The sequence below is a fragment of the Oncorhynchus gorbuscha genome, unplaced genomic scaffold, assembly GCF_021184085.1.
Source record: "Oncorhynchus gorbuscha isolate QuinsamMale2020 ecotype Even-year unplaced genomic scaffold, OgorEven_v1.0 Un_scaffold_4543, whole genome shotgun sequence".
NCBI lineage: Eukaryota > Metazoa > Chordata > Actinopteri > Salmoniformes > Salmonidae > Oncorhynchus > Oncorhynchus gorbuscha.
This window is the reverse complement of record NW_025748538.1, coordinates 1-13,486: the sequence shown is the minus strand read 5'-3', so window position 1 is coordinate 13,486 and position 13,486 is coordinate 1. Positions and strand designations below refer to the sequence as shown.

Sequence of the window (13,486 nt, the reverse complement as noted above, 5' to 3'; positions counted from 1 at the left end):
AGAGGGGAACAGATAGAGAGGGGAACCCTCCTCACCATGTTAGACTGGGGAACAGATATAAAGGGGAACAGATAGAGAGGGGAACAGATAGAGAGGGGAACAGATAGAGAGGGGAACCCTCCTCACCATGTTAGACTGGGGAACAGATAGAAAGGGGAACAGATAGAAAGGGGAACAGATAGAGAGGGGAACAGATAGAAAGGGGAACAGATAGAGAGGGGAACAGATAGAGAGGGGAACCCTCCTCACCATGTTAGACTGGGGAACAGATATAAAGGGGAACAGATAGAGAGGGGAACAGATAGAGAGGGGAACAGATAGAGAGGGGAACCCTCCTCACCATGTTAGACTGGGGAACAGATAGAAAGGGGAACAGATAGAAAGGGGAACAGATAGAGAGGGGAACAGATAGAAAGGGGAACAGATAGAGAGGGGAACAGATAGAGAGGGGAACAGATAGAGAGGGGAACAGATAGAGAGGGGAACAGATAGAGAGGGGAACAGATAGAGAGGGGAACCCTCCTCACCATGTTAGACTGGGGAACAGATAGAAAGGGGAACAGATAGAAAGGGGAACAGATAGAGAGGGGAACAGATAGAAAGGGGAACAGATAGAGAGGGGAACAGATAGAGAGGGGAACAGATAGAGAGGGGAACAGATAGAGAGGGGAACAGAGGGATGTAGAAGAGAAAGAATGAAGGGCTGGTTGTGTCCCTCCTCACCATGTTAGACTGGGGAACAGATAGAGAAGGGGACAGATAGAGAGGGGAACAGATAGAGAGGGGAACCCTCCTCACCATGTTAGACTGGGGAACAGATAGAGAGGGGAACAGATAGAGAGGGGAACAGATAGAGGGGAACAGATAGAGAGGGGAACATATAGAGAGGGGAACAGATAGAGAGGGGAACCCTCCTCACCATGTTAGACTGGGGAACCGATAGAGAGGGGAACAGATAGAGAGGGGAACCCTCCTCACCATGTTAGACTGGGGAACAGATAGAGAGGGGAACAGATAGAGAGGGGAACCCTCCTCACCATGTTAGACTGGGGAACAGATAGAGGGGAACAGATAGAGAGGGGAACAGTTAGAGAGGGGAACAGATAGAGAGGGGAACAGATAGAGAGGGGAACATATAGAGAGTGGAACAGATAGAGAGGGGAACCCTCCTCACCATGTTAGACTGGGGAACAGATAGAGAGGGGAACAGATAGAGAGGGGAACAGATAGAGAGGGGAACCCTCCTCACCATGTTAGACTGGGGAACAGATAGAGAGGGGAACAGATAGAGAGGGGAACAGATAGAGAGGGGAACAGATAGAGAGGGGAACCCTCCTCACCATGTTAGACTGGGGAACAGATAGAGAGGGGAACAGATAGAGAGGGGAACATATAGAGAGGGGAACAGATAGAGAGGGGAACCCTCCTCACCATGTTAGACTGGGGAACAGATAGAGAGGGGAACAGATAGAGAGGGGAACCCTCCTCACCATGTTAGACTGGGGAACAGATAGAAAGGGGAACAGATAGAGAGGGGAACCCTCCTCACCATGTTAGACTGGGGAACAGATAGAGAGGGGAACAGATAGAGAGGGGAACAGATAGAGAGGGGAACCCTCCTCACCATGTTAGACTGGGGAACAGATAGAGAGGGGAACAGATAGAGAGGGGAACAGATAGAGAGGGGAACAGATAGAGAGGGGAACCCTCCTCACCATGTTAGACTGGGGAACAGATAGAGAGGGGAACAGATAGAGAGGGGAACATATAGAGAGGGGAACCCTCCTCACCATGTTAGACTGGGGAACAGATAGAGAGGGGAACAGATAGAGAGGGGAACAGATAGAGAGGGGAACCCTCCTCACCATGTTAGACTGGGGAACAGATAGAAAGGGGAACAGATAGAGAGGGGAACCCTCCTCACCATGTTAGACTGGGGAACAGATAGAGAGGGGAACCCTCCTCACCATGTTAGACTGGGGAACAGATAGAGAGGGGAACAGATAGAGAGGGGAACAGATAGACAGGGGAACAGATAGACAGGGGAACAGATAGAGAGGGGAACCCTCCTCACCATGTTAGACTGGGGAACAGATAGAGAGGGGAACCCTCCTCACCATGTTAGACTGGGGAACAGATAGAGAGGGGAACCCTCCTCACCATGTTAGACTGGGGAACAGATAGAGAGGGGAACAGATAGAGAGGGGAACAGATAGAGAGGGGAACCCTCCTCACCATGTTAGACTGGGGAACAGATAGAGAGGAACAGATAGAGAGGGGAACCCTCCAGTGACCATGTTAGACTGGGGAACAGATAGAGAGGGGAACAGATGAAATGGGAACAGATAGAGAGGGGAACCTCACAGTGAAATGGTTAGACTGGGGAACAGATGAAAGGGGAACAGATAGAGAGGGAACCCTCCAGTGAAATGTTGACTGGGGCTGCAGCACCAGCCTGGCCTCACAGTTTTTGCTCTGTCCTGTAGTAGTTCTCAAACGTCTCTCTGTCACCCTGAAACACAGAACAACCTCAGCCAGATGGTTCACCCCATGTAGAAATGTGAAGCATCCGGTTTGCATTTCCACTCACTACCAAATATGGTGATGACAGGAAGTCCAGTGGCCGGCAGCGGGAAGAGGTGGCCTCACATGAAATTGTCACAGGTGAAACATTTAATGACTGAGTTCTCTGTTCCCTCTCTATAATCTGTTTTACGACCGTTCAGGATCAGTGAAATGCTGACTGACCAGCCCTTAACCAACAGGTGTAGACCTCACAGTGAAATGCTGACTGACCAGCCCTTAACCAACAGGTGTAGACCTCACAGTGAAATGCTGACTGACCAGCCCTTAACCAACAGGTGTAGACCTCACAGTGAAATGCTGACTGACCAGCCCTTAACCAACAGGTGTAGACCTCACAGTGAAATGCTGACTGACCAGCCCTTAACCAACAGGTGTAGACCTCACAGTGAAATGCTGACTGACCAGCCCTTAACCAACAGGTGTAGACCTCACAGTGAAATGCTGACTGACCAGCCCTTAACCAACAGGTGTAGACCTCACAGTGAAATGGTGACTGACCTCACAGTGAAATGGTGACTGACCTCACAGTGAAATGGTGACTGACCTCACAGTGAAATGGTGACTGACCTCACAGTGAAATGGTGACTGACCTCACAGTGAAATGGTGACTGACCTCACAGTGAAATGGTGACTGACCTCACAGTGAAATGGTGACTGACCTCACAGTAAAATAAAGGTAAAATAAAAACCCTATGGGTCCGTATCCTTAAAGGCTTCTTAGAGTTACGACTCATGAGACTAAAGTACGGTTTAGTATTTAATTGTAACTTTAAAATTACATTCTTTGATGCACCTGGCTTAAGCTACCTGAAGCTTTCTTAACCACAGTTATATCGGCAGACACAGGAAATAGCTACGGATAGCGGGAAGCAAACCCCCGTCTTGAGTCAATACTGCCATCTATTGGTAAACACAAATACAGCAGGTTACTGAAGGTCCTATATCAGGAATAGGGAGCCGATTGGATGGCACGTTAAGGACCAGTAAATAGTGTACATACCAGAACGGTGTAGATGTGGAGACATCTGTACACAGGAGAGAAGTCTACCAGGTCCTGGGCTGTTAATACCTGGGAGATTAAAACCACGTTACGTTAGATAACACAGTCAGGAGGTTAAACCACGTTACATTAGATAACACAGTCAGGAGGTTAAACCACGTTACGTTAGATAACACAGTCAGGAGGTTAAACCACGTTACATTAGATAACACAGTCAGGAGGTTAAACCACCTTACATTAAATAACACAGTCAGGAGGTTAACCACGTTACATTAAATAACACAGTCAGGAGGTTAAACCACGTTACATTAGATAACACAGTCAGGAGGTTAAACCACTCTACATTAGATAACACAGTCAGGAGGTTAAACCACGTTACACAGTCAGGAGGTTAAACCACGTTAAGTTAGATAACACAGTCAGGAGGTTAAACCACGTTACATTAGATAACACAGTCAGGAAGTTAAACCACGTTACATTAGATAACACAGTCAGGAGGTTAAACCACGTTACATTAGATAACACAGTCAGGAGGTTAAACCACTCTACATTAGATAACACAGTCAGGAGGTTAAACCACGTTAAGTTAGATAACACAGTCAGGAGGTTAAACCACGTTACATTAGATAACACAGTCAGGAGGTTAAACCACGTTACATTAGATAACACAGTCAGGAGGTTAAACCACGTTACATTAGATAACACAGTCAGGAGGTTAAACCACGTTACATTAGATAACACAGTCAGGAGGTTAAACCACGTTACATTAGATAACACAGTCAGGAGGTTAAACCACGTTACACAGTCAGGAGGTTAAACCACGTTACATTAGATAACACAGTCAGGAGGTTAAACCACGTTACATTAGATAACACAGTCAGGAAGTTAAACCACGTTACGTTAGATAACACAGTCAGGAGGTTAAACCACGTTACATTAGATAACACAGTCAGGAGGTTAAACCACGTTACGTTAGATAACACAGCCAGGAGGTTAAACCACGTTACGTTAGATAACAGAGTCAGGAGGTTAAACCACGTTACGTTAGATAACACAGTCAGGAGGTTAAACCACTCTACATTAGATAACACAGTCAGGAGGTTAAACCACGTTACATTAGATAACACAGTCAGGAGGTTAAACCACGTTACGTTAGATAACACAGTCAGGAGGTTAAACCACGTTACATTAGATAACACAGTCAGGAGGTTAAACCACGTTACACAGTCAGGAGGTTAAACCACGTTACATTAGATAACACAGTCAGGAAGTTAAACCACGTTACGTTAGATAACACAGTCAGGAGGTTAAACCACGTTACGTTAGATAACACAGTCAGGAGGTTAAACCACGTTACATTAGATAACACAGTCAGGAGGTTAAACCACATTACACAGTCAGGAGGTTAAACCACGTTACATTAGATAACACAGTCAGGAGGTTAAACCACTCTACATTAGATAGATAGAACTCAACTACCCGGTCGAATTCACAGGTTGTATCACATTTTCACTTCATTTTCATTACAGTACAACGGTTTGATTTGTTTGATCGTAGCTAGCTACTTAGCTAGCTACATAGCCGTCTTTGTATCAAAGATAATTGTGTAGTCTAGAGCGATTTTCTAGGTTCGCTAGCCATCTATTGTCGTTCTTTTAACGCAACGTAACGTAAACAACACTGCTAGCTAGCCTGCTAGCCCCCGAATAGCAACACTGCAGAAACTATTACACTCAACGGAACGACTTGATTAGTGTAGTGTCAACAACGCACCCACTGCCAGCTAGCCTACTTCAGCAGTACTGTATCATTTTAATCATTTTAGTCAATAAGATTCTTGCTACGCAGCTTAACTTTCTGAACATTCGAGACGTGTAGTCCACTTGTCATTCCAATCTCCTTTGCATTAGCGTAGCCTCTTCTGTAGCCTGTCAACTATGTGTCGGTTTATCCCTGTTCTCTCCTCTCTGCACAGACCATACAAACGCTCCTCACCGCGTGGCCGCGGCCACCCTACTCTGGTGGTCCCAGCGCGCACGACCCACGTGGAGTTCCAGGTCTCCGGTAGCCTCTGGAACTGCCAATCTGCGGTCAACAAGGCAGAGTTCATCTCAGCCCATGCCTCCCTCCAGTCCATCGACTTCTTGGCCCTGACGGAAACATGGATCACCACAGACAACACTGCTACTCCTACTGCTCTCTCTTCGTCCGCCCACGTGTTCTCGCACACCCCGAGAGCGTCTGGTCAGCGGGGTGGTGGCACCGGGATCCTCATCTCTCCCAAGTGGTCATTCTCTCTTTCTCCCCTTACCCATCTGTCTATCGCCTCCTTTGAATTCCATGCTGTCACAGTTACTAGCCCTTTCAAGCTTAACATCCTTATCATTTATCGCCCTCCAGGTTCCTCGGAGAGTTCATCAATGAGCTTGATGCCTTGATAAGCTCCTTTCCTGAGGACGGCTCACCTCTCACAGTTCTGGGCGACTTTAACCTCCCCACGCCTACCTTTGACTCTTTCCTCTCTGCCTCCTTCTTTCCACTCCTCTCCTCTTTTGACCTCACCCTCTCACCTTCCCCCTACTCACAAGGCAGGCAATACGCTCGACCTCATCTTTACTAGATGCTGTTCTTCCACTAACCTCATTGCAACTCCCTCCAAGTCTCCGACCACTGCCTTGTATCCTTTTCCCTCTCGCTCTCATCCAACACCTCCCACACTGCCCCTACTCGGATGGTATCGCGCCGTCCCAACCTTCGCTTCTCTCCCCCGAAGGTCTCTCCTCTTCCATCCTATCATCTCTTCCCTCCGCTCAAACCTTCTCCCACCTATCTCCTGATTCTGCCTCCTCAACCCTCCTCTCCTCCCTCTCTGCATCCCTTGACTCTCTATGTCCCCTATCCTCCAGGCCGGCTCGGTCCTCCCCCTCCCGCTCCGTGGCTCGATGACTCATTGCGAGCTCACAGAACAGGGCTCCGGGCGGAAATGGAGGAAAACTCGCCTCCCTGCGGACCTGGCATCCTTTCACTCCCTCTCTACATTTTCCTCCTCTGTCTCTGCTGCTAAAGCCACTTTCTACCACGCTAAATTCCAAGCTTCTGCCTCCAACCCTAGGAAGCTCTTTGCCACCTTCTCCTCCCTCCTGAATCCTCCGCCCCCTCCCCCCCCCCCTCCTCCCTCTCTGCAGATGACTTCGTCAACCATTTTGAAAAGAAGGTCGACGACATCCGATCCTCGTTTGCTAAGTCAAACGACACCGCTGGTTCTGCTCACACTGCCCTACCCTGTGCTCTGACCTCTTTCTCCCCTCTCTCTCCAGATGAAATCTCGCGTCTTGTGACGGCCGGCCGCCCAACAACCTGCCCGCTTGACCCTATCCCCTCCTCTCTTCTCCAGACCATTTCCGGAGACCTTCTCCCTTACCTCACCTCGCTCATCAACTCATCCCTGACCGTTGGCTACGTCCCTTCCGTCTTCAAGAGAGCGAGAGTTGCACCCCTTCTGAAAAAACCTACACTCGATCCCTCCGATGTCAACAATTACAGACCAGTATCCCTTCTTTCTTTTCTCTCCAAAACTCTTGAACGTGCCGTCCTTGGCCAGCTCTCCCGCTATCTCTCTGAATGACCTTCTTGATCCAAATCAGTCAGGTTTCAAGACTAGTCATTCAACTGAGACTGCTCTCCTCTGTATCACGGAGGCGCTCCGCACTGCTAAAGCTAACTCTCTCTCCTCTGCTCTCATCCTTCTAGATCTATCGGCTGCCTTCGATACTGTGAACCATCAGATCCTCCTCTCCACCCTCTCCGAGTTGGGCATCTCCGGCGCGGCCCACGCTTGGATTGCGTCCTACCTGACAGGTCGCTCCTACCAGGTGGCGTGGCGAGAATCTGTCTCCTCACCACGCGCTCTCACCACTGGTGTCCCCCAGGGCTCTGTTCTTGGCCCTCTCCTATTCTCGCTATACACCAAGTCACTTGGCTCTGTCATAACCTCACATGGTCTCTCTTATCATTGCTATGCAGACGACACAAATTAATCTTCTCCTTTCCCCTTCTGATGACCAGGTGGCGAATCGCATCTCTGCATGTCTGGCAGACATATCAGTGTGGATGACGGATCACCACCTCAAGCTGAACCTCGGCAAGACTGAGCTGCTCTTCCTCCCGGGGAAGGACTGCCCGTTCCATGATCTCGCCATCACGGTTGACAACTCCATTGTGTCCTCCTCCCAGAGCGCCAAGAACCTTGGCGTGATCCTGGACAACACCCTGTCGTTCTCAACTAACATCAAGGCGGTGGCCCGTTCCTGTAGGTTCATGCTCTACAACATCCGCAGAGTACGACCCTGCCTCACACAGGAAGCGGCGCAGGTCCTAATCCAGGCACTTGTCATCTCCCGTCTGGATTACTGCAACTCGCTGTTGGCTGGGCTCCCTGCCTGTGCCATTAAACCCCTTCAACTCATCCAGAACGCCGCAGCCCGTCTGGTGTTCAACCTTCCCAAGTTCTAGCACGTCACCCCGCTCCTCCGTTCTCTCCACTGGCTTCCAGTTGAAGCTCGCATCCGCTACAAGACCATGGTGCTTGCCTACGGAGCTGTGAGGGGAACGGCACCTCAGTACCTCCAGGCTCTGATCAGGCCCTACACCCAAACAAGGGCACTGCGTTCATCCACCTCTGGCCTGCTCGCCTCCCTACCACTGAGGAAGTACAGCTCCCGCTCAGCCCAGTCAAAACTGTTCGCTGCCCTGGCCCCCCAATGGTGGAACAAACTCCCTCACGACGCCAGGACAGCGGAGTCAATCACCACCTTCCGGAGACACCTGAAACCCCACCTCTTTAAGGAATACCTAGGATAGGTTAAGTAATCCCTCTCACCCCACCCCCCCTAAGTTTTAGATGCACTATTGTTAAGTGACTGTCCCACTGGATGTCATAAGGTGAATGCACCAATTTGTAAGTCGCTCTGGATAAGAGCGTCTGCTAAATGACTTAAATGTAAATGTAAATGTAGATAACACAGTCAGGAGGTTAAACCACGTTACATTAGATAACACAGTCAGGAGGTTAAACCACTCTACATTAGATAACACAGTCAGGAGGTTAAACCACGTTACATTAGATAACACAGTCAGGAGGTTAAACCACGTTACGGTAGATAACACAGTCAGGAGGTTACACCACTCTACATTAGATAACACAGTCAGGAGGTTAAACCACTCTACATTAGATAACACAGTCAGGAGGTTAAACCACTCTACATTAGATAACACAGTCAGGAGGTTAAACCACGTTACACAGTCAGGAGGTTAAACCACGTTACGGTAGATAACACAGTCAGGAGGTTACACCACTCTACATTAGATAACACAGTCAGGAGGTTAAACCACGTTACACAGTCAGGAGGTTAAACCACGTTACGGTAGATAACACAGTCAGGAGGTTAAACCACTCTACATTAGATAACACAGTCAGGAGGTTAAACCACGTTACATTAGATAACACAGTCAGGAGGTTAAACCACGTTACATTAGATAACACAGTCAGGAGGTTAAACCACTCTACATTAGATAACACAGTCAGGAGGTTAAACCACGTTACATTAGATAACAGAGTCAGGAGGTTAAACCACGTTACATTAGATAACACAGTCAGGAGGTTAAACCACGTTACATTAGATAACACAGTCAGGAGGTTAAACCACTCTACATTAGATAACACAGTCAGGAGGTTAAACCACGTTACATTAGATAACAGAGTCAGGAGGTTAAACCACGTTACATTAGATAACACAGTCAGGAGGTTAAACCACGTTACATTAGATAACACAGTCAGGAGGTTAAACCACGTTACATTAGATAACACAGTCAGGAGGTTAAACCACGTTACATTAGATAACACAGTCAGGAGGTTAAACCACTCTACATTAGATAACACAGTCAGGAGGTTAAACCACGTTACATTAGATAACACAGTCAGGAGGTTAAACCACGTTACATTAGATAACACAGTCAGGAGGTTAAACCACGTTACATTAGATAACACAGTCAGGAGGTTAAACCACGTTACATTAGATAACACAGATGATCACTTGGGCTTTTCTTGTAAATAATGTACAGGGTACCTTCACATTGTTGATAACAGTGTTGATAACTTCAACGTGTTGCTTTAATACTGGACCAAAGAGTATGAAAAAGTACAAACTAAGAAAAAGAGATCTGAAAAGTTACTTTGAAGAAGAGTCCTCTCTCACCTCCTCCTCTGATTGGTCCTCCTCCACTCCCTCCTCCTCTGGTTGGTCTACTCCCTCCTCCGCCGCTAGGCCGTTGTGCTGCGTTGGCGTCCGGCCGTTCAGGGAGTAGACTGGCCTGGTGTAGCCCATACCACTGTCATGCTTCTGAACCACACTGTTAAACGTCCTGTGCTGCTGAGCCTGGGAGATACAGACAACACAGTCAGACCTCTCTCCTTCTCAGAGCAAAGCTTCCTGGCATAAGATCAGACATTTATTGTTCATTTTCTACAATTGATTGAAGATTTTTACATTTTATTTCACCTTTATTTAACCAGATAGGCCAGTTGAGAACAAGTTCTCATTTACAATTTCGACCTGGCCAAGATTAAGCAAAGCAAAGCAGTTCGACACATAGAACGACACAGTTACACATGGAATAAACAAACATACAGTATAAAATAACACACACACACACACACACACACACACACACACACACACACACACACACACACACACACACACACACACACACACACACACACACACACACACACACACACACACACACACACACACACACACACACATTGTGCAAATGAGGTAGGATAAGGGAGTTAAAGGCAATAAAATAGGTCATAGTGGCGAAGTAATTATGATATAGCAATTAAACACTGGAATGGGTGATGTGCAGAAGATGAATGTGCAAGTAGAGATACTGGGGTGCAAAGGAGCAAAATAAATAAATAAATACAGTATGGGGATGAGGTAGGTAGATGGGCTATTTACAGATGGGGTGCTTGAAGTTAGTGAGGGAGATGTGAGTATCCAGCTTCAGTGATTTTTGCAGTTCGTTACAATCACTGACAGCAGAGAACTGGAAGGAAAGGCGGCCAAAGGAGGAATTGGCTTTGGGTGTGACCAGTGAAATATACCTGCTGGAGCGCGTGCTACTGGTGGGTGCTGCTATGGTGACCAGTGAGCTGAGACAAGGCGGGGCTTTACCTAGCAATGACTATTAGATGACCTGGAGCCAGTGGGTTTGGCGAACAGTATGAAGCGAGGGCCAGCCAACGAGAGTGTACAGGTCACAGTGGTGGGTAGTATATGGGGCTTTGGTGACAAAACGGATGGCACTGTGATAGCCTGCATCCAATTTGTTGAGTAGAGTGTTGGAGGCTATTTTATAAATGACATCGCCGAAGTCGAGGATTGGTAGGATGGTCAGTTTTACAAGGGTATGTAGAGCAGCATCAGTGAAGGATGCTTTGTTGCAAAACAGGAAGTCGATTCTAGATTTAATTTTGGATTGGAAATGCTTCATGTGAGTCTGGAAGGAGAGTTTACAGTCTAACCAGACATCCAGGTATTTGTAGTTGTCCACGTATTCTAAGTCAGAGCCGTCCAGAGTGGTGATGTTGGACGGGTGAGCAGGTGCAGACAGGGATCGGTTGAAGAGCATGCATTTAGTTTCACTTGTATTTAAGAGCAATTGGAGGCCACGGAAGGAGATTTGTATGGCATTGAAGCTCGTCTGGAGGTCAGTTAACACAGTGTCCAAAGGGCCAGTCTCTTACCTGTTTAGTACTTGTACTCTGCCTGTTTCTATATAATAACAACAACAACGTCTCTTACCTGTTTAGTACCTGTACTCTGCCTGTTTCTATATAACAACAACGTCTCTTACCTGTTTAGTACCTGTACTCTGCCTGTTTCTATATAACAACAACAACAACGTCTCTTACCTGTTTAGTACCTGTACTCTGCCTGTTTCTATATAACAACAACAACAACGTCTCTTACCTGTTTAGTACCTGTACTCTGCCTGTTTCTATATAACAACAACAACAACGTCTCTTACCTGTTTAGTACCTGTACTCTGCCTGTTTCTATATAACAACAACAACGTCTCATACCTGTTTAGTACCTGTACTCTGCCTGTTTCTATATAATAACAACAACAACGTCTCATACCTGTTTAGTACCTGTACTCTGCCTGTTTCTATATAATAACAACAACAACGTCTCATACCTGTTTAGTACCTGTACTCTGCCTGTTTCTATATAATAACAACAACAACGTCTCATACCTGTTTAGTACCTGTACTCTGCTTGTTTCTATATAATAACAACAACAACGTCTCATACCTGTTTAGTACCTGTACTCTGCCTGTTTCTATATAATAACAACAACAACGTCTCATACCTGTTTAGTACCTGTACTCTGCCTGTTTCTATATAATAACAACAACAACGTCTCATACCTGTTTAGTACCTGTACTCTGCCTGTTTCTATATAATAACAACAACAACGTCTCATACCTGTTTCATGGCGGTCTCTCCGATCTTGTCCGAGTGTTTCCTGATGCTCTCCAGGAAGTCCTTGAGGTCGGACATGGAGATGTCCTTAATGTCCTCTCTGAGCTTGGGCAGGTTCTCAGCCATGATCTGACAGAAGCGGTAACGGCTGACCCGGGGGATGTACACCGTCTCCAGCTGCTCCATGGTTTTCAACGCAGCGTAGTACCTGGAACACAGATACCTGCACTCACATCTCATCCCTCCTCTCTACCTGGAACACAGATACCTGCAGTCACATCTCATCCCTCCTCTCTACCTGGAACACAGATACCTGCAGTCACATCTCATCCCTCCTCTCTACCTGGAACACAGATACCTGCAGTCACATCTCATCCCTCCTCTCTAGTCTGGAACACAGATACCTGTCATCCTGAAGTCCCCCCTGTGGATAGTCCCAGTACCCCAGGGGTCCTAGTAGTCCCCCCCTGTGGATAGTCCCAGTACCCCAGGAGTACTAGTAGTCCCCCCTGTGGATAGTCCCAGTACCCCAGGGTTCCTAGTAGTCCTGAAGTCCCCCCCCTGTGGATAGTCCCAGTACCCCAGGGGTCCTAGTAGTCCTGAAGTCCCCCCCACCCCCTGTGGATAATCCCAGCACCCCAGGGGTCCTAGTAGTCCTGAAGTCCCCCCCCCTGTGGATAATCCCAGTACCCCAGGGGTCCTAGTAGTCTTGGTTGGGAACCACTGTCCTAAACAGTATGAGGGCTTTTTTCACTCAAAACACTCACACCAATAGCTTTTTTTTTAAATGAACTGTGTGGGCATGCTAGTTTAGTGTGTGTGTGTGTGATTCTAGTGTGTGTGTGTCCTAGCCAGTGTGTGTGTGCGGAGCTAGAGGCCTGTCCACTCCAGAGGGAGGAGCTAGAGGCCTGTCCACTCCAGAGGGAGGAGCTAGAGGCCTGTCCACTCCAGAGGGAGGAGCTAGAGGCCTGTCCACTCCAGAGGGAGGAGCTAGAGGCCTGTCCACTCCAGAGGGAGGAGCTAGAGGCCTGTCCACTCCAGTGGGAGGCGCTAGAGGCCTGTCCACTCCAGAGGGAGGAGCTAGAGGCCTGTCCACTCCAGTGGGAGGCGCTAGAGGCCTGTCCACTCCAGAGGGAGGAGCTAGAGGCCTGTCCACTCCAGAGGGAGGAGCTAGAGGCATGTCCACTCCAGAGGGAGGCGCTAGAGGCCTGTCCACTCCAGAGGGAGGAGCTAGAGGCCTGTCCACTCCAGTGGGAGGCGCTAGAGGCCTGTCCACTCCAGAGGGAGGAGCTAGAGGCCTGTCCACTCCAGAGGGAGGAGCTAGAGGCCTGTCCACTCCAGTGGG

General features: G+C 48.1%; 1 pseudogene; it reads right to left on the bottom strand.

The window, feature by feature from the left end:
* Window positions 1–12,441, bottom strand: part of LOC124028629 — a 30,646-nt pseudogene extending 18,205 nt beyond the window's left edge.
* Window positions 12,442–13,486: the final 1,045 nt, after the last annotated feature.